This window comes from Lontra canadensis, unplaced genomic scaffold (genome assembly GCF_010015895.1).
Source record: "Lontra canadensis isolate GAN:19392208 unplaced genomic scaffold, GSC_riverotter_1.0 scaffold57, whole genome shotgun sequence".
NCBI classification, from domain to species: Eukaryota; Metazoa; Chordata; class Mammalia; order Carnivora; family Mustelidae; genus Lontra; species Lontra canadensis.
In genome coordinates this window covers 722,353-743,111 of record NW_022631051.1, presented here as the reverse complement: position 1 = coordinate 743,111, position 20,759 = coordinate 722,353, and the positions used below count along the sequence as shown (strand labels likewise).

General features: G+C 42.7%; 1 protein-coding gene and 1 long non-coding RNA gene across 4 annotated transcripts in view; one reads left to right on the top strand and one right to left on the bottom strand.

The window, feature by feature from the left end:
- The window catches only part of DLGAP1 (DLG associated protein 1), an 866,766-nt gene that overhangs the window by 514,006 nt on the left and 332,001 nt on the right, over positions 1–20,759 (top strand). The gene's annotated exons all lie outside the window — the stretch shown is intronic.
- Positions 1–20,759, bottom strand: part of LOC116878344 — a 122,458-nt gene that overhangs the window by 96,902 nt on the left and 4,797 nt on the right. Inside the window, exon 2 of the long non-coding RNA XR_004384833.1 lies at positions 15,813–16,017. This is a non-coding gene — a long non-coding RNA (uncharacterized LOC116878344). The remainder of the gene's footprint in view (positions 1–15,812; positions 16,018–20,759) is intronic.

Here is a 20,759-nt window from a genome sequence, read left to right as displayed (position 1 = left end):
ATTCTGACATTTACATATTCACAGTTAAAGGTGTGGATTGACAAACATTTTGTACTGGTCTCTGCAAAAATCCATCTAGCCCCTTACCCCCCTCCTTTTTAAACAACAACAACAATTAACAAAAAAAAAAAACTCATTAAGTTTAACAGAATTTGCAGATTCACACAGACAGAAATTTGAGAGAATCTAAACACGTGTCTCCTGGCTTGGAAGTCCACATTCTTTCCAGCACATCTGCTTTCTTAAGTCGTGCCTGCAGTATCCACACAGTGAAGTTTCCCTGGTGGTTATTTTACCATCCTGCATGGAGAAACAGTGCTTGTGTACACACACGTTATCTACGGTTTTTCTCAGATTCTTACAACACTCGATAGTCATCCCGTTTTATAATCAGGGACACTGATTCCAAATAGTGAATTATCTTGCTCATATACCACAGTTAGAAAATGACAAAACCAGAACAACAAATAAGATATTACAATTCCTACTTCAATTTTCTTTCTTTACATTTGTGGCTTATGAAAAAAAAAATAAATGCTTTCTGGTACTTCTCTTGGGCTGTACAATCATCCCAGATTGCATCAGTATACTGGGAAATCAAATCATCCCTTTTGCCACATAGTGATTACAAATGTAGCACTATAGTTTTAGAAAACTACAAGTTAAATTTTCGATGGCTAGAGCCATTGTTGAAAATGCAAAAAAAAAAAAAAAAGTATCTAATAATCCTTTCTAGCAGTTATCAGCACTGGAAGTTTAACTTTCACCAGAGGAAATAGACAAGTGACCTATTCTTTCTTACATGAATCAGAATGTAGCACTCAGTGTTGAGTCAGACTCTTGAAAAGGGGAAGAAATGGACAAGAAGTGATTTCCTCCTTAAAACAGGATGTGCTATTGACTGCTATCTGGTCAACAAGATCTTTTACATCAGTAGACATTGTTCCCTGTGTACCTGGCCATGTATTCTTGGGTGGAATGGGACAGGAGAGTGCTATGCTCGGAAATGCCAATACAATACAAACATTGATCTCAGAGCTATCAGAGAGAAATTCAAGGGTGAGCTATGTGGCCACAGGCAGCACTAAATATACCCTGGAGAAGAAATGGGTTTTAACTGGACATGCCAAGTGGCATCAGTGGGAAGGTGCAAGAATTCAAAGAAATCCACTATGATTTTCATAAGCTTAATGGTAGCCTGGCTTATAATGCATCAGAGAAATAAAGCAACTAGCATGACAGATCTACTCCATCCTACTAGTTCTGCCTCAAAGCCTTTGTAAGAAAGGAAGGAAGAAAGAAAAGAAAAGAAAAGAAAAGAAAAGAAAAGAAAAGAAAAGAAAAGAAGAGAAAAGAAAAGAAGAAAAGAAAAAAGATTTCTTGTCTCAGGCCATTAACTTCTGCAGCAAAACCATCTGGGCAACGACTCCTCTCCCGGGCAGCTTTATCTGTGTGCCCTCCACTCCACAGTGCTTCCTGCACTAGCTCTTCTTTATCAAGGTCATATTCTTATTTACTGAAGATCACAGGTGTGAAGTCGGGCAGGTCTTTGTCACTTACTAGCCACACAGCCTTAGGCAAGTACCCTAAGTTTTCTGAGTCTGTTTACTCTTCCATAAAATGTGTGTGATGAACTTGTAACATTACTATGAGGATTCAGTGAGAGAATAGAGTTTAACCACTATAGTACAGTGCCTGGTGTGTCAGAACATTCAATCACCGCTATTACATTCTATCACCTTAGATCTAGCACATTTCAGCCAGTTTCTACTTGATAGCAGGATTCAAGAAACCTATCATGTTTCCACCACTGCCATATTAGCTTGCTAAAGGAACACCATAACTATGGTATCCTCCTGTGCAAAACGCATCGACAACTTCTCCCTTCTCAATCCCGTGAATTCACTATTTAAAGTCATTCACAACCTAGCCTCTGGCTAACTTTCCAGGCTTTCTTGCTAATTAAACTCACCAGGAAGCTCTATGATCTGTATCTGATAGAAGTGTGCAACTTTCAAACAAAGCTAAGTCTGGTAGGTGTGTGAATTACAGGTCTTTCCAAGTGCCTACCAGGGAGACCAAAATTATTCAAGATGCCTACAAAACTCAGTACCAGAGGAAGGTCAAGGCCTTCATCAGTCTTTCTTGTCAATCAACTTTATGTCCAGGATTCTTCAATAAGGCATGTAGATTATTTTGGCCAAACTCTCATTGAGCTGGGCAGGTCACAAATTACCCAAATTTGTGGAAGGGTGTGGAAAATTAGCCAGTCCTTGTGAGAGGGAGTGTGATGGAGAAGAGGGTGGGAGGGGTAGGAAGAAAGAGCAAGAGAGGTCAAGGCTTTCATCCCTTTGCATCTCTAAACGGTTCATAACTCTTGAGAACCCTGTACACTGCCTACATTGGTTGGCTACACTGCATACAGGTTCCTGAGCTGTCCACTGCCAGTGTTTACAACTTCCTTTCTGAGCCTGGCCTTTCTCCTAATTCAGCATCACAATATTTCTTCCATCTCCTTCCAGTCCTCCCCTCTTAGCTGGCCTAGTTCAAGGCCTCATCACTAATAACTACTAACTGTAGTCTATTGCAATAGACAACCACCCATTCCCCACTCCTTTCAATTTTTCCTATTGTCCCCATCCCCCAGGAAGGGTGGTTTCTGCTCAGAATGCCAGTTTCTGGAATAAGCTACAACATAGGTGGAAAGCACTTTCAGAGAAAACTTGTAGAGCAAGGTCTCAGAGACACCTATCCAGTGCTCTTCCCAGAGTGCACCTCTGGTGCCTGAGCCCAGAGTTCTATGATCCAGTGCACTGGGCGGCATTTTCTCACTTAATCGCCTTTCATGCCTGCGTTTGGTTGGTTAGTATATGCTGGTCGTCTCTTCCCACCTAATGATGAGAGACTAAAGAGGACCTGGGACACAAATCTGAAGAAACATGCTCAGAGAGGCAAAAGGACTTATTTGGCATATATTCACTCAAAACTAGAATTATGTTCCGTGTTGGTTTCTATTGTATGCACCTTGTGTATTTCAAATCTGAGTCAGACTGTGCTTCGATTTCATCGCAACAGACACGATATTAGAACAACAGCAACAAAGCCCCCAGCTAAGTCCGTGAGCCTGATAATAACAGGTATGGTATGTCTCACAGCTCAGCTTGAATAGAGGTGATTGGGAAGAGCCAAAGGAATGCAAATGTGTAAGCAGCCTCTTTGTCCTCCAGAATGTTAATATCCTAGCACTTCCGTCACTATCCCATCCTTTAGCTTGTTGTCAGAGAGGAGGAAACTGGGACCATTGTTTCCTTCAGGTACTGACTTTTCTATATAGACAATTTTTACAAAATTTGTAGGATCATTATTCCTCTAGCAGAATATTTGCTACATATTCTTACATATATAAGGCTGCATTAAGAACCACCCTAAGTATGCTTCTTTGTCAAGCCAAAGTCTTACTTTACTTATGCTGTCCAGTAGCAAATGACAGTTCAATGGGGCAGAGCCAGGTGGGTCTGTCTAAAGTCTTGACAAACTCTTTAAGTACTGGTCTAGCTCCCTATTCCATAACATGATGTAAAATAATATATATCCTGCTTTAGACGACGCTCCCAGAAAAGAGGACATCCAGTAAAACAATACAACTAACAAATAGATATTTGACAATTTGGACTGAACTCCAGGGCCTCCCCCATCTTATCCATTGGTACAAGGGGAGAATGCTGCTGGCCCCTGTCTATGGGCCCTCAGCTTCTAATGCAAACCCCTTGTTCTCTAAGACACCACAGCCCTTCTTTGGGAAATTCACTATAGTGTGTAAGAAACAGGGAACATGTAGCTATGTATCCTGCGCTTTCTTACTACCCTTCCCACCCTCTCCTCCAACCACGCTCCCTCCTACAGGGAGCAACAAGTTTCCCACCCTTCTACAAGCGTGGCTCCTCCATCAGGGGTAGACAGTGAAGCCTAATGGTTTTAAGCACAGACTCCAGAGCCCGCATTTCTTCATTGGCATCCGGACCCTCCACTTACTATCTGCATTACTTGGGACAAGCTCCTTTACTTCTTTGTGCCACAATTTCCTCATCTGTAAAAAGGGAGAAATTAATAGTACCTACACCATAGAATTGTTATTGGGATTTGAGAGATTCTGATATATAATTAGTAACAGGTCATCTGAAACAAATGTAGTCTTTTAGGGTATTCTGCTTAAGAACTGAACTTTGAAAAATAATTAGCTCAGAGGAGTTTCAGAGTACATAGTGATTAATTTAGACAATCTTTTAATAGAAACCATCACCATAACCTCATTGGGCCATGTATGACCATCTCCTTACAGAGAGTGGTCAAGTTAACTATAGGTTTTTATACGGTTTCACTTGGTCATTTATAGATGCCGGTCCAAGTCAGAAGAATGGGTAGGATTTTCAGGTTGATAAAGGGGGGTGCTGGAAAAGTCAGGAATCTTTTGTTCCTAATTAACAACAACAACAAAATACAAAAACCTCCCACTGTCATTTCCCTACTTTACTAGTTGGAGCACAGCAGAAACGAAAGAGTGATACAGTGGGTCTCAATTTCACTAAGAAGGAAATCACACTGTGCAAGTTTTTAGAAGTTAAATGGGAGTTACTGGACAGCAGCTCTGTCAATGTGATTATTGTTTACAACGATCATATAGCAAGTGAATGAGTGTCCAAGTTCTGTACACATTGAGCAGTGGGTATGCTTTTGTCTCCCCTCAAAGTCCTATAGTTTGACCCACAAGAGCTTTGGGGGAGATCTGAGAGGAGAACACGGTTGTTTCTGTTGTGTGGCTTCTTCCCATTTGAAAACTGTTCTTATCAGAGGCCAGCAGACCCTTCACTGTGAAAAACTGCTATCTCCTAAGCCTTGGTGCCAATTGGGATTGCATGTGCCATCCTGCCCACTCTTGACAGATGGCAAGGAGCCCAAGCCTTCCATATGTTCCTCTGTTCCCTGGGAAGGCACGGGCGCACGAACAGATTTGGCTGGTGCAGCTGTGACCGTGGGTGTCTCTCAAGCAGTGTCCCTGTCCTTAGGTTATTTAGCACCAGACGAGGCTCCAGCAATCTGAACATATTCTGTGGTTGATGGCAGAGAACGAATGAAGTTCTCAGATGTTTGGCTACAAGTCTACAGATCTCTGCAGGGGCGTTAATTAGCTCCCTGGAGCAAGGCTATAAGGGTTTACGGTAGGCATCCCTTACTACAGAATTTTTTGGGCATCTTGCTATAGTGGACAGTAGGGAATTTTCTGTTCTCACCAGCCTATTCTCACGTAAGATCTAAGTCTTGTCAGAACTCCCTATTCCTTCACAATGGCAGTAAAAGGTCTTCCGAAAAAGACATTCTCCCAACAGAGAACTTTGCAAACTTTGCATCTAAATGATATTTCAGAAATAGTCTGTTCTGGGCTTGGTATGCTGTTTTCCTTGTTTTATCTTTTCATCCCCCTTGTGATCATTATTTTCAAAACCCCAAAGCTTAATTGAGTTTGAAACTCTCCAAGTTTACAAAAGAATTCCCAGGAACAGATCAATCACACGTTGTGTTTGTGATTCAGTTCTACAATGCCTTTTTCAGTTGCAATTAGCAGTTTCGATTCTTTGTTCTTTTTTCCTTTCCAGTTTTGTTCCTTTTTAATCTTTTTGATTACCTCCTTAGGTTCAGAACTGGGCTACTCATTCCTTAAGCTGTGGCGCTGTGAATTGCCTTTTTATTCACTGCGTCACCCACTACTTTACATGAGGTTCACTTCAAAGGGCCCCTGACTGGGGCTCAGTTAGTGGGCTTTAAGCGTTCTCAGTTATCCTGGCACATAATTGCCATAGCTGAGCTTATTACACTCTGCTTATCAAACTATTAAAATTCTTTTAAAAGCAGCCATATAGTGACCACTGGAAGGGTTCTTAATTAAAGCAGAGTTGGTAAGTTGCTATCCAAGAAAGTCCAAACTAGTTATGCATTTCCCATTGGTCATTTGAGTACTATTCCCTTGTTTCTGTTTGGGGAGGGAAAAAAAAAATCTTTTATTGTAATGTTTTTAAACTACCAAGACATAGGTTAAATTAGGGAAAAAAAACCTAATTTCAGTCATTATATATTCATGACTAGACTCAAGAGTAGAATTTAGTTTAACAATAAGACCTTGAACTTGAAGACTTTTTTTCTTTCAGTTGGGATTTTGATCTATTTTAAAATTTTTGTCCACGTCCAAAGTGGTCTGTGTTTCAAGTCTGCCACTGAGAAAGTATTCTGATCCTAAATTGTGACAAAAAGTAGAAATGGTAACTACATGCCTCTTAACGTGTATCTGGAGTTTTCTTTTTCTATCCCACTGAGTAATAAATAGGAGGTGTGTTTAATAGAAATACTTACCATTTCACCCTGATATTCCATTGTAACTTCTGGCCAAGTATTCAAGATACCTCTTCCTCCCCATGAATCCTCCCAGGACCTTAAGAAGTAGAGGTCATGGAACCATAGAGGGCTGGAATAAACCTGAGATCATCTAGTTCAGAAATTGGTTTGTTTTTTCCTTCAGCTGTGGAAACACTTTTTCAAACAAAAACTTAAATGGGGGCCTGATACATAAGCAGAGAAACAATGGGCTTTTCTGAACCATAAGGTACAGAGTTTCCCCAATTTGGCTTCCTCCAACCCCCAACCCTGTAAAGTCAGCAAGGGGCTTTTTCAAATCACAGTTCTTGCCCCGACCTCAGGCTATTTTAGAAGGGGTGGGTTGCACGGCAAAGGCACAGAAAGGGGACTGGCTTGGATTTGGGCAAACTCGCCTGCCCACCATGGGGGCTGAGGCCTTCCAGTCTGGTCATGCCCTTGGAGACCCAACAGCATCCCAGAGCATATGTTTCTATTTAAGGCTCAGCCCCATTCCCTCCATGGCTTTGCCTTTCTCCATACAGGTTATGCATTTGTAAGTTTAATTACCCTCCCCACCTAGACAGTAAGGCCCTGGAAGGAGAGAACTGGCGTTACTCATGTTTGCTTTATATAGAGCAGGTGCTCAGGCCCGTTATTGGTGTGAACTGAAATGATAGTCTCTGCGAAGTAATAGCACTAGACTTGCTAGGAATGCAAGAAGTTGAGTTTAGCGGGTTCAAGTTTAGATATCCATACAGAACAGATTAATATGTAACACTCTTATTCTCAAAATAAAAGTGGACCTAAGAAGAATAATCCTTAGTTGTTAATTGAGTGTTAAATATCCTAGATCATTGGTTTCAAGATATCAGCAAGTGTCTGGGGCGCCTCAGAGGCTCAGTCAGTTAAACGCCCGACTCTTTGTTTGGGCTCAGGTCACGATCTCAGGATCCTGAGAACCAGCCCCGTGTTGGGCTCTGCACTCAGTGCAGAGCCTGCTTGTCCCTCTCCCTCTGCTCTCCCCCCAACCCCACTTGCACGCTCTTGCCCTCATGCATGTGCGCTCTCACCCCCTAAAGTAAATATCTTTAAAGTATTAGCAGGTATCAGAATCACCTGGAGCACTTACTAAGCGTTTCTGATTCAATAGGCCTGAGGTGAGGTTTTTCATTCTAAGAAGTTTCTGGGTGATGCTGAAGGTCCGGGGATCCCCTTTGAGAACCAACCAGCACTGACTTAACATTGAGAACAGTTTCAACCTCTGCAACATGCGGAGTCCGTTGCAGCTAAGTAGAGGTTATCGATTAACCTCTTTGGCAGCCCCGTTGCAAAAGGAGAAAAGAAAAGTATTGAGATTTAGTAAAAGGAATCAAGACTTCTTTCAGTTCCTGCTAAAAATTTCACAGAGGAGCCATCAGTCAGTTCATTAAGAAACGAACTTGGGCTGCCGTTCTGTAAGGCTGAAAAGGTAGGTCATTTCCTTGCTAGGTGATTCAGTAAGCTGTAACACACCATCACTTTATATACCCCACAATGCCTGATTACTTCGGTCATTGAACTTGCAAATTACAACACCTTGCTAGCTGTCTAACTCTTCTAATCCTTGTACCAACAGAGTCTCTAGAATACGTGCCTCCTGATAACCGTAAAATGAAGGGAAAAGAAAAGCTTGCTTTCAACAAGGATTCAATCTTGACCTTCTTTGCGTGATTACTACAGGTCATCCCCTACACCATCAAAAACAAAACAAAACAAAAACATGTTCCTTCCTATGTAGGAGTTAATTTATGAAAAAGTCGGTTCAGTGTGTACTGACAAGTCAATCGCTGTGCCAAGAATCATCAAATACGTGGAAGATCCAGCCTTCATGCTGAAGGTCTACCCAGTACATGTAAAGATAGGAATTTATCCCCAGTGTGACTCAAAGTAGGTGCCCCGTAAATTCGTCTTCAGAGAGAAAGCAAATTTACCTGATATTTACCATCCACAACTTTCTAATGGGAGTGACGTATTTGTTCTATTTGTCCTCCTCTAATTAAGCTGGGTCTCTCAGCTCCCAGGTAGAAGAAATACAACTCCAGAGGGTTTAACTGTCTATCGTCCAACCATTTGTGGGCTAAAACCAGGATTAGAACTATGACTCCTGATTCCCAGCAAGCAATCATCTTGGCTGGTTTTGTAGAAATTCGCCCACTTCCACCTAGCCTTTTCTGTTAGCACTGATTTTTTTTTTAGATGCTACTAATGACATCAGAAAGATTCCTATTCTAATTTTCTTCAATATTTTCATATATTTAGAAAATGAGGTATCCCTTCTCCATCCCTTATTTCCACCCAGGAGAGGAGGTGAGTCACCCCATGAAGCTTGCTACAAATACACATCCCTAGCCACCAGCGCTCGGACGGCAAAGGCAGGCACTGGCAGACAGCAGTGATTCCTAATCACCAGTTGCGCCCTTATGGCAAGCAGACAGTTCTAGAGTTTTAATTGCTCCAGAGTCCACCGAGAAGATGGCAAAACTTTACTCTACCTGTAGTCACTTACCCCAGTGTTCCGTGTTGTTCTATCTACCTGGCTACCCAATTTGAATTTGGCCCGTAGGAAGCAGCAGATTTTAATGGATGAATTTTGGTCTAAAACTACCTGATTTAAAACAAAGAAAAACAAAAAACAAACCCCAGTCTGCATGCCTTTTCTTCAATCACTACATTTCTCTCAGTTTCCTCTCATTCTCCAGTGGATAACACCACAGAAGTTGCAAGTAAATGTATTAACATTTTCACTTCTTTGAAGATGGGGGTGACGGGGGAGAGCTGTTCTGTGGACAGAAGAGAACCTCCCGGTGTTACTCCTTTTGTGACTCTAGCATTTGCCTAAGGGTACAATCCCCATGCTCACTGGAAACATGTTTTAAGTATTTCTTATTAACTAGGAATACTAGATAGCAGACACCAGGCACTCAGTTTTATAGTCCAACTTGTAGACGTTTTTAAAGCATGAGAAGAAAAAATAGCAAAGGATTACTTCATCTATGCCACTGAAAGTGAGCTCCCAGACCCTCCAATTGAACCCATCAGAAAATAATGCTAAATCATGAAAGCTGCAGTTTATGTGAACCAAAGTGCACTTAAAATAGAGGGCGGGGGGGCACCTTGGTGGCTCAGTGGGTTAAAGCCTCTGCCTTAGGCTCAGGTCATGGTCCCAGGGTCCTGGGATCCAGCCCCACATCAGCTTTCTGCTCAGCAGGGAGTCTGCTTCCTCCTCTCTCTCTCTGCCTGCCTCTCTGCCTACTTGTGATCTCTTGCTCTCTCTGTCAAATAAATAAATAAAATCTTAAAAAAAAAAAATAGAGAGGGGCACCTGGTGGCTCTTGGTTTCAGATGGGGTTGTGATCTCGGGGTCCTGGGACCCAGCCCTGTGTTGAACTCTGTGGGGGGGGTGGAAGGAGTCTGCTGGAGAGTCTCTTTCTGTCCCTCTGCTTCTCCTCCGCACTCTCTCAAATACATAAATCCATAAAACCTTTTTTAAAAATTGTATTTCTTCCAGAAAATCAGTTGAATATACAACAGCTATCCAGGTAAAAGAAAATCCTGTATAGAGTATCTACCTCTAGTAGAGAATTTTTAGTGTTCTGGTAAAGAGAAAGGCAAAATTACACAGAAAGTGTCTTTTAAGGCAGGCAGTCAACAATAACTGAACACCTTCTGTTTGCAGTACACCAGAGAGATGCCAAACACAGAGCATATGTAAGGTCCCAGCTGTTCAAGGAGTTTCCTATTAGCACTGTTTACCAGAAGAACCAAGGGAAAGAGAAGTCTCTCAATTTTTACAGTTCCCACTGTTTTTCTTTTTTATGTAAACACTAGCAGAGAAATAGAATAATCACAAAAGAAAAATCAAAAGCAAGAAGTTCACAGTCAGGAATAACAGACTAGTGTCCTGGATTCATGGGGGTCACCACTAGAGAGTCCGTCCCTTTACCATCCAGTCTGAGACTAGGACAAGCTGCAGTTCCTGGTTCATCGAGGGGGTGTGGACAATGACAGTAACTTGACCCCACAATGTGGATGCACTTTGTCACTGAAACCTCAATTTCCATCCAGTCATTTGGGTCTTAAGAGAATGTAGGTGCAGACCTCAGCCAATCAGTGTCCTCTGCACCCAAGGGGCTGGGGCACATGCCCCAGAATGCACACTTCAAGGTCCAGACTCGGACTTGCCGCTCCTAAGTCACCATTCAGAAATCAGGATACGTCCTGGTTTAGGAGGATATTGTAACATTCTCTCTATGGCAGGAAAGTGAAATCAATTGCTTCTCTTACCCAGAGCAGAATTCTGCCTTTTGGAGACAGATAAATGGTTAGTTCCTGAGAACACCTATTTGGATAACACAGTGAAAGTGGCACTCATTAAAAGTGTTTCAGTTTGTTTCTCAGAGTCCACAAACCCTCATGGTTTGTCAAACTGAGGACTTTAGGGGGGAATGGGGGTGGGGGGATGGGTTGGCCGTGTGGTGGGTATTAAGGAGGGCACATATTGCATAGAGCACTGGATGTTATATGCAAACATGAGTCTTGGAACACTTCATCAAAAACTAATGATGTACTATATGGTGACTAACATAACGTAATAAAAATAATGAATTTTTTTAAAGTGAAAAAAAAAAAGAGAGAGAGAGAGAGAGAGCGAGCATGTGGGCTCTGTAAACTTGTAAGCCAGGACTCCAGCAAGTCATTCTTGCGGATGGCCAAAAATCTCGCTTGCTAAACACCTTAAGCAATTGGTTTCAGCTGTTTCAGACAGGACCGCCTTCACCACATTTCACCTCCAACAGCAAAAGTCTGTCAGGCGAAACACCCAGGTGGTTTTAAGTACAGAATTATCACTGTACCTTAGAGTTTCCAGTGGAGAGAAAAGTTCATTTGTGACTTGTGCTCCCAAATACCACCATATTTTGAGATAATATGCTTGGTACCGTCTGGTTTCAGCAATTCATGCCAGGATGACCTAAGCAAGCTCTATCTTGCCTCCTGAACTCTGAAAAACGGGAGGCTTCCCGTTACTGGGGGGTTAAGCCTCTTCAACACTGAAAAACGCAAATCTTTGGCACAGAGCAGTCACTCAAGATTTAGGAGTGGGCTCCCCCTAAGCATAGGCTTTGAACACGATTTTCTGAATTTATTATTTTTCAGTTTATTAAAGTTCTAATCAAGGCAGAATTGGAGGTCATGTGAGATTTAAGCATGTTTTCTCACAGAGAAATTTTTGTGAGCTAGCCTAAATGATTTTTCCTAAGGATGTTACCAAAGATAATCAGACACAGAGAATCTATACGACACACCTATAGCTTTCTATGGCAATGGCTACTCCCAGTTGGCGCTTCCGGGCAGAATCACCCAGGGAACATTCTGAAAATACAGATGGCCCAGCAAAACCCCAGGTTTTCAGGAGTGGGGGGCCAGAAATCTTTTTCTGGAGTGTGGCAGCTGATTCTGAATCACAGCCAGCCAGAACTGTCCCCCACTATGTCACATGTTTAATCAAGGCCTTAGGAGGGCACAATTTTCATCCCGTAATGATCTCTAAATAACACATATTATTTATACTTCCTAAACATGCACATTCATAAGCATGCGTATGTCCCTTCCCCCATCCCTGGTGCTTCGTATAGGGTGCTCTTCCCATTTTTGTCTGTGAGCCAAGTGAACAGAGAATTATGTCTGATTCAGTGTTCAGTACAGTGTCTAGAACATTGGCACCGAATGTGTGTTAAAAAAAGAGAACCACTAAGAACTACATGTTGCTTTCATACACCATTCTTCCAATGCAGGTTTTTCAGGTTTAAAATACACCGTCAACAGATCATATGTTCAGAAACAAAACTTATTATTTTCCACAAATAGGTTAAGCTTACCTCGTGAGACCCCAACTCCAGTCGAGACCGAGAACGTGTATTACGGGAGTCGAGAAGGGAATAGTCGCTCCGTGAGAGATTTGCTCTTTGAAGTGGATATTTGGTCAAACCAAACAGTCTTTCTCCCAGCCATGAGGCTTACCTGGTGTCTGGATGGATGCTGTCTCCTCCCAGCCCAGCCGTGTGTCTTTTAGCTATAGCTTATCCCTCCTCATCATTGGTGTCTGCTGAGAAAGAGGCACACGTGCCTCACGTCCCCTGTGCTGCAATTGTTGCTGACACCTGTGGTCTCTTCCACACCCTTTCATCAGGAAGAGGGTGTGCCTGTGTCCTCCACACCCCAACTTCAAGCTTCTCGTTCCTTTAGCACCTCTGCAACTGTTCGGGACGGTCGCCTGTTTCTCCCTCCCCGAGCCAAGGGAGTGAGGGGTCTCTGAGGTCACTTGTCCACCGAGTCAGCCCTCTCCCTCGCCCTCTAGGCTCTCTCTCTCAAATAAATAAATAAAATCTTAAAAAAAAAATTCTTTCCTCAAACTTTTAGTTTTAACTTAAAACATGTACATGTATATTCATTCACTAACATTTTCATGAAGGACCAAGGCCTTTTTTTTTTTTGAAAGTGAAACTATTGGTTGGAGTTCTAAGTCGTCTTTCTTACATGAGCCACATTCCGACTATATATCTATAAATTCAAGTTTCTGTTTTCTTTAGATTTGGACATGCAAAACAATCTGAATGCAGATCCTTCCAAGTTGTCATGACTCTTCTCCATTACTTACACTTGTCTCCCCCACAACTCCTTCGGCCCCCATTTTTACCACCCCGTCTATTCAATCTTCACAAAACTTTGTAAATGCAAAGAGGAACAACTCCTTTTAAAAAAGAGATTTTAGAGAAATGACTCTTCTGCCCTCAGTCTACAGTGTTCTGTAATATTTAATGAAATTACTTCATTGTAATTCCAAGTTTGGATAAAATAAATAGATATAAGGAAAAGTCTGTGAGAGTTCTAGAGTTAGCTTCAGAGTGTGAGGATTCTTTGGGCTGCCATGAGCAGCCTGGCTGTGTTGACAGAGAGAGCAATGGTGTCCGTGAAGCTGGGGGGTGGGTTAGGTGGAGTTTTGTTAAAAGGGCCTCCACTGTACTGAGAAAAAAAAGCCCAACATCAGGTAAAGCAAAATGCAAGGTACAATGATTTCAGAAAAATGCACTCGTATAATGGAAAGAGTACTTTTTTGATGGGGGAAGGAAAAGGCAGAAGTGAGGAAATTCTAGATTCTAGACAAGGACACTGCTAATTGGGGACTCTGGGTAAATCAATTATATTTCCTGGAGTACATCTTTTTTCTTTTATAGAGGTAGGCTAAGTTGTCTTCAGCTTCAAAGCCTTTTATCCATACTTCCCATGGTTCCTGTGGGTAAATATGGTGTAGGTGAGAGTGACAGTAAATCACGCTTAACTTCCTCATCTGTAAAATGAGGGAGGAACTTAAGCATCAATCAGCAATTCCTCAGCTATGTTCTTCAGAGAGACCCTCCTCAGAAAAGGCAAGAGATAGTCTTCAAAAAGCTCAGTATCAGACAGTTTTACAAAATGCTAGAGTACAAATATAAAAGAAGGTTTCTTTACTACAAAACTTCATGGTCTTTAATAGGTGAAAGAGTATTATGACTCTCTAAGGAGAAAATATGACAGCCAGCTTCCACAAAATATATTGCACCAAATCTCTCTCTCTTCTCTCTTTCTTCTCTCTCTCCTTCTTGCTCTCTCTCTGTCCCCCATAAAATCTCTCCCAGGACTAGAGATCCACAGAAAACACTTTGGGGAAATTCTAGCCCAGCTATTTCAATGGTCCTTTCTAGCTCCAAATTCACATTTTGCTGGGGCCTGCATCATTGACTCACTGAGACTTAACAAACAAGGTGTTGGAAATGGCCAGAGAGATAATGGAGTCATTTTTAAAAGACAAATCTTTGAACAAGGTCAGGAAGGGGAAAGCTACCAGAACCTTCTTTTGATGTTTTCCTTGGCACCTAGTAATGATGACCACTAAACTATGTCATTATAAAGATATCTCTGGGGACGCCTGGGTGGCTCAGTGGGTTAAGCCGCTGCCTTCGGTTCAGGTCATGATCCCGGGGTCCTGGGATCGAGTCCCGCATCGGGCTCCTTGCTCAGCGGGGAGCCTGCCTCTCTCTCCACCTCTGCCTGCCTCTCTGCCTGCTTGTGTGCTTTCTCTCTCTCTTTCTGACAAATAAATAAAAAATCTTTAAAAAAAAAAAAAAGAAAGAAAAGAAATCTCTGTACAGCACTGGTATGTGATGGAGGTGACTTCCAAATTATCTTTATTGATGCTTTGGTCCCTGCCTTTATGCACATACATTTCAACTCAACTGATTTACTTTTCTACTATCAGTGAAGGGACTATATACAGAAAATACAGCAGAAAGTAAAGATAGTAATAATGAATAATAATAATAAGAGAGTTGGGCCTTTCTATCAAGAAACCTTGCAAATCCATGCACCTTCAGTGTACTTACCTGTACCAAATGCTCTTTTTCATTCAATTTATATTTTATGTACAACATCTAAGTGGGCAAGAACAAAAGTGTATCTCGAAAGACTGAACTATCTTGAGACTGCTTAGGGAGTGAATAACACTTTAGTGCCTCATCAGCTAAGAACTGTATAAATTATACTCCTAAAAGTGACCCACCTCCCTGAGAGATCATGCAAATAAAGGCCCACTGAGGCCAGCTGCCTGCCACAGGTTTTTCTCTTTTGTTTGTGTGTGTGTGTGTGTGTGTGTGTGTGTGTGTATTGGGGTTTTTTGTTTGTTTGTTTGTTGGTTTGTTTTTTTGCTGACTACTGCTGGATATATTAATGTTACTAACATTACTGTCTTTACTAATGTCACAACATTTCATTATTGCCATTTTACTAATGAGGCATCTGGTATGAAACAAAATAAGTTCAAAGTTAGAGGCAACTATTGTAGAAGGATCTTCTCTGAAATGTGTTCCATGGTAATATCACTTCACCCTGGAAGGGATGGTCAACGTAAGTAGCCCCCAGACAGCTTTCTCCATCGTTTCTCTAACAGCCAACATATATTAGACCCGGTGGAGTGGACTACGTACTACAAATATGGCTCTTGTTTATGGTTGTATCTGAAATTTAGAGAATTTTAAAGGGTGTAGTTCCTCTGAGGTTTGAACCATATGCTGCAAAGAGCCAAAGGACTGTTTTTACCCATGCATATTTGCCGTGTGAACATAGCGCTAGTCACATATAAATTTATATATGTCTATGCATTATATTTGTAGGATTATCTCCATTTTCTTGCCTCTACGGTGGAAGGATTTGGACTAGACTGTAAATAATATTAAGTTGAAAAGTCATTTTTAAAATTATTACAGATCATTTTTTTAAAGGACATAGGTTTCCACACATCGGGTGAATTACCACATTCAAATTCCCAATGAGCTTACCATTCTGTGAGTTTGCAGTCCATTTCTTCAGCTGAAATAGCATTTGTAAGCAGTGCACTGATTTCCTACATTTCTCTCCTTCAGAATATCCCCAAATATCTCCATTCATGTATTAATTCAGTCAGTAGGTATTTAGCCAATAAAAAATAGAATGGGGATAGAAAGATGTCTAAGAATTGGTTCTTGCCTTCCCGGAGCCTGCAATCTGAAAGAGAAAACAGGACACTTATAAAAATACTGAAGGAATGCCTTCAATATAATATACACATGATGAATATTTTCCCACAGTCGAAGTGCTGCTGTAGCTCTAAGGAGAGACACATCACCCCCAGATGGAATGAACAAAGCAGCCTTCATGGAGAGAGGAGGATTTGAATAAGACTTGCAAGAGATGAGTAGGATTCTGAGGGCTTTCCACGTAAGTCCTGGAGCCAAAAAGAAACCAGGTATTGCCTAGGATTCATACATGTCCACGTGGTCTATGCAGTGGAACTTGGGCTGATGCGTTTGGAAGGACAGATCTGAGCCAGCTTCTGGGGAATTTAAACCAGCTTTTGACGAATGTCCAAAGTCAGTGCTGGCTTGCTAGGAGAGAAGGAACCGTGGCACATTTATGAGTAGGTCGTGCTAGTGCGTGGGGGAGCTGGGCGGAAGGTAGAGGCAGGAAGATAGCTCCAGAATATGAGATAATTGCAGTAATACAAACTGGAGGCAAAGCCAGACCAGTGTGGCAGTTAGAGAAGCCAAAAGAAGGGAGAAGATACAAGAGACGTTCACTCATCCATTAAATTAACATTGATTGAGTCACTGTTTCCCAAACATCCTTCATTTATATACGACCATCGTGACTTTTGCCACATCTGGCTCTACTGGTATCATTTTTTTTTAATCTAATGATTTTCTACAAATAGACTCATTTTTTATTTAAATGCATTCAGTTAGAAAACAACAACTTGATATCACTTCCATTTGCCTTACCTCCAGTTGAAATTAACCATGAAAACAAGAACAAGGAAAACAAAACTAGTCGCTCAGATAGATGCTATGCCTGTTGAATCCTGCCTACAAGGGAGGAAGAGCAAAAAGGGGTGTTAAAATCATATCGTCAAGAAACAGGGAGCTTTCCTCTTTGATTAAATTAAATGGGTTGGAAGAGAATTGAAATGGAAGTAACTTCCTCGCTGTGCCATTCAAAGCAGCCACAGCTTAGGGACTTCGCTCCTGGCCAGCTACCGTGAGGGGTTCCAGGAACGCAGAGGTGAACTCGGTCCACCCGCTACCCTCCAAGAGCCTGACTCATAGGGAAGATGGGCATCACACCGACGCCTACTGCACAGTGGCAGAAGGAAAATCTAGTGTGCCTCGGACACCTTTAGGATACTGCTGGCCCCTTGAAAGCTTTCTCTCAGACTTCTCCCAGCTCATTATTACTTGGAAATTAAATTCTAGTTCTAGGGTTTAATTTCATTCTGACTCTGTATGTGTGGGCTGCTTCCCCCTAGCTGCCTAGAGCAAGCATAATAGCCTACCTTTATTTTCTGAGAAAACAAAAGGGAGAGATTTCTTAGGCGAAGCAGAAGTGTTCGGGTACATTGGGAAGACTTCGATGGAGACAGTAAAATATCGCTCCCACTGAGGATCTAGGAGGGTGACAGTCAGGTGTCAGAGTCATCTGGGTCGGAGCCCCACCCGAGATGAATCGACCTCCTCGAACAGTCCAGGATCATGTCTTTGATAGCTGCGCACATCGTGGCCACTGTCCCTAGGCAACCAGCTCCTAAGTTCCTTCATGAGCTTTGGCATTTACGGTTTTAGGAGACTGTAAAGCTTATTATTGATGAACAGCAGCCTGGATGGTAACTAGAAGTATATCGGCTGTAAGCGTACCCATGACTGCCTCCCAGCAGAAGGGATCACTGGAGAGGAGGAAGATGGCAGAGCTTTGTTGGAGGTGATGCGTGAAAGGTGAAGGGGACACCGTGCCGTCGCGGGAGCAACAGCATTTTGAAGGACGAGGAGGAATCACGTGGCCATGAGGGGCATTCCCCCAGCAGAGGAAGTCATAAAGAATGGGGGAGGGCAGCAGGTGGATGAGGAACCTGCAAGTGACCTAGTGGCTGTAGCCTGGGGTTTGAGGTGAGAAGAGAAAGAGGTGAGGTGGGAGGGGAATTGCAGCAAGGCCAGCAGGGACTGCACAGGCTGTGCAAGGAGCAGGGTTTTATTTTTAAGGAACTGGAGAGTATTGAGCAGGGAAGGGTTGTGATCAGATGAGGAGGTTAGAAAGTCATGGAGTATCCACTCAGAACATTTATGGGACATGCAAGTGAGCCAGCAAGCTGGTGGGGCTTTTTTTGCCTCCTTTGTTCTTATTCATTTAACATTTAACTCGGTGCCTGGCATTGGGCTAGGTGCTGAGCAACTGAGTCCCTGAAGGAGCTCACATTTGGAAGGAAGACAGAATAATGTGCAGCTTAACTACTCTTCAGTGAGTTAAATGCTTAAAAAGTGCTACAAATGCTGTTCTTTCCAAAGAGCCATGAATGCCTAGATCCGGGGAACAGTGGTGGACAGGGGAGAGACAGCAAGGGATCTGAGCGGGGATCCACGGCTTCAGTTGAAGAGTAACAAGGTCCTGTAAATTACCTTACACTGGTAAGGTACCTCACACTTGCAGCACCCCACAGGCAGGATGAACTATGGCACCCGTAAGGAATTGCCTCTCTATCTCCCTTTCTGGTTCTGTTATCCTGCAGAAGTGAAGTAGATCCCCCCAGCTTGGCCCTCCACAACCCATGAAGCCATCTTACACTGGGTTCCAACCCTGCGTGTGGAGGTCATGCTTGTGCTTAGAAACGTTTTTCTCCCCTATTTATTTTTTCGTTTTTTTTCCGCATACATTCAGTGACCCCGAGTAATTCTCAGAGTCTAAAAGTGAAAAAGAAATCTTGATAGGAGAGCTTAAGTTAAACAATTCTAAAGGGATTTCCTCATCCAAAGGACACAAAACGCTGATCATGTTTAAACCGGGATGTAGCTGGCAGTCACATGCCAAAGACCTTTGCAGGAGAACCCTTGCACTTCATGGAGCCAGTTTTTCCTTAAAGAGCATCTCAAAAGGAGAGAGAGGGAGAAAAAGAAAGAGAAAGAACAACACATTTCAAAGACCACACAACTGGGCACCTGGGTGGCTCAGTGGGTTAAATTCTCTGCCTTCGGTCTGGGTCCTGAGATGGAGACCCACATTGGGCTCTCTGCTCAGCGGGGAGCCTGCTTCCCCTCCTTCTCTCTCTGCCTGCCTCTCTGCCTGCTTGTGATCTCTGTCTGTCAAATAAATAAATAAAATCTTAAAAAAAAAAAAAAAAGACCACACAACCAATAAGTGGGATCGTAAGGGAAGATGCCCATTTCTAGTTAAAGATGCTGAGAGCTAGATGGAAGGTGGGCTGAAGCTCAAGGCATCAGGAAGGACGTTTGCTGAAATCCGATCAAGGCCGGGCATCTTGTCGACAGAGAATAAGAAATAGGGCTGAAGCATCCTGGCTTTGAATCCCATCTCCTAAGTAAGAACCCAAAAGTTTTCTTCAAATCTCCAATGAACTGTTTCCCTACAGCCAACATTCCTTTAACATTCCTGCCCTGTTTGAAGCCACTTGCCCTCCGTCTTACACGCTGAACTCACACTAACCACCGGTTGCTCCTGCCTGGATCTGCTCCACTGGGATTTTAGGCTGCCCATGTAATTTGGTTGGGAAATGACACTTACAACCCCAGTTACATGGAATTGTCTTGATGCAGATTTGGGAAAAGGAAACAATACGGCTCAGTAGTCAGAGGGAAATCTGCCATGGACAGTGGTCCCATAGGAAGGGCAGACTGTTCAACGGATGCCCTCCCGGTGAAGTCTTTATTGTGGCTTCTCTCCCCACACGTCTTTCTTTCATTGGCTTCAGGTCCTTACTTGGCACTGTAGCAGAAGATGGTTCCCTGAATGGTGTGAATTACCCCACAGTCCATGCCAGCATTAGCAGATGGTGAGGAGAAGGGACTGTGGAGAAATTAAAAATGTCCAGGTTCAGTTCAGAGAGGTGCAGAGGTGAAAGAAAACAAAAAAGCATTTTGTATGGAGGGGTTCCTAAATTCTTCTAGGTTTCTAGCATGTTTCTCTTTAAACAGCCCTCCTAAATGTATAGCTGAGGCTATGAATACATGTCTATGTCCCTGAAATATGTCATTTCAATTATGGTTTTATGAGGTAATAGTAATATAATAACAGATGAATAATCCTATTTCAATTTGATGTCAGAATGCATGGTTTTTCTCCAGTGTCTTCTTTGTAATTTGGCTGATATTAAATGTTTGAAATGGAAGTACCTTCCTTCTGGCCCCTTAGTAACAGCAAAGCAACAGAGCCACTGCCCCACACATCAGCTTGCCCCCTGCAGTTGTGCTTGTGCACAATTTAGGCAGACATATGCTGCAGCCTCGCTGGTATCTCATCAAGAGGTTGAGTGACAAAGACAAACTTTGTCATTGATAGTGTAGCGGTGCCTAGTTCGAGCTCTGGGGTCTGACTTCCCAGATTAACTCTGAGCAAATTGTTTAACCTTCCTCTGCCTTGTTTTCCCTCCTCTGGGAAATGCAGATAAGAAGTACCTACGTCAACGTGGATGGAACTAGAGGGTATCATGCTTAGCGAAATAAGTCAATCAGAGAAAGACAACTATCATATGATCTCCCTGATATGAGGAAGTGGAGATGCAACATGGGGGGTTAAGGGGGTAGGAGAAGAATAAATGAAACAAGATGGGATTGGGAGGGAGACAAACCATAAGTGACTCTTAATCTCACAAAACAAACTGAGGGTTGCTGGGGGGAGGGGGGTTGGGAGAAGGGGGGTGGGGTTATGGACATTAGGGAGGGTGTGTGCTATGAAGTGTGTAAACCTGA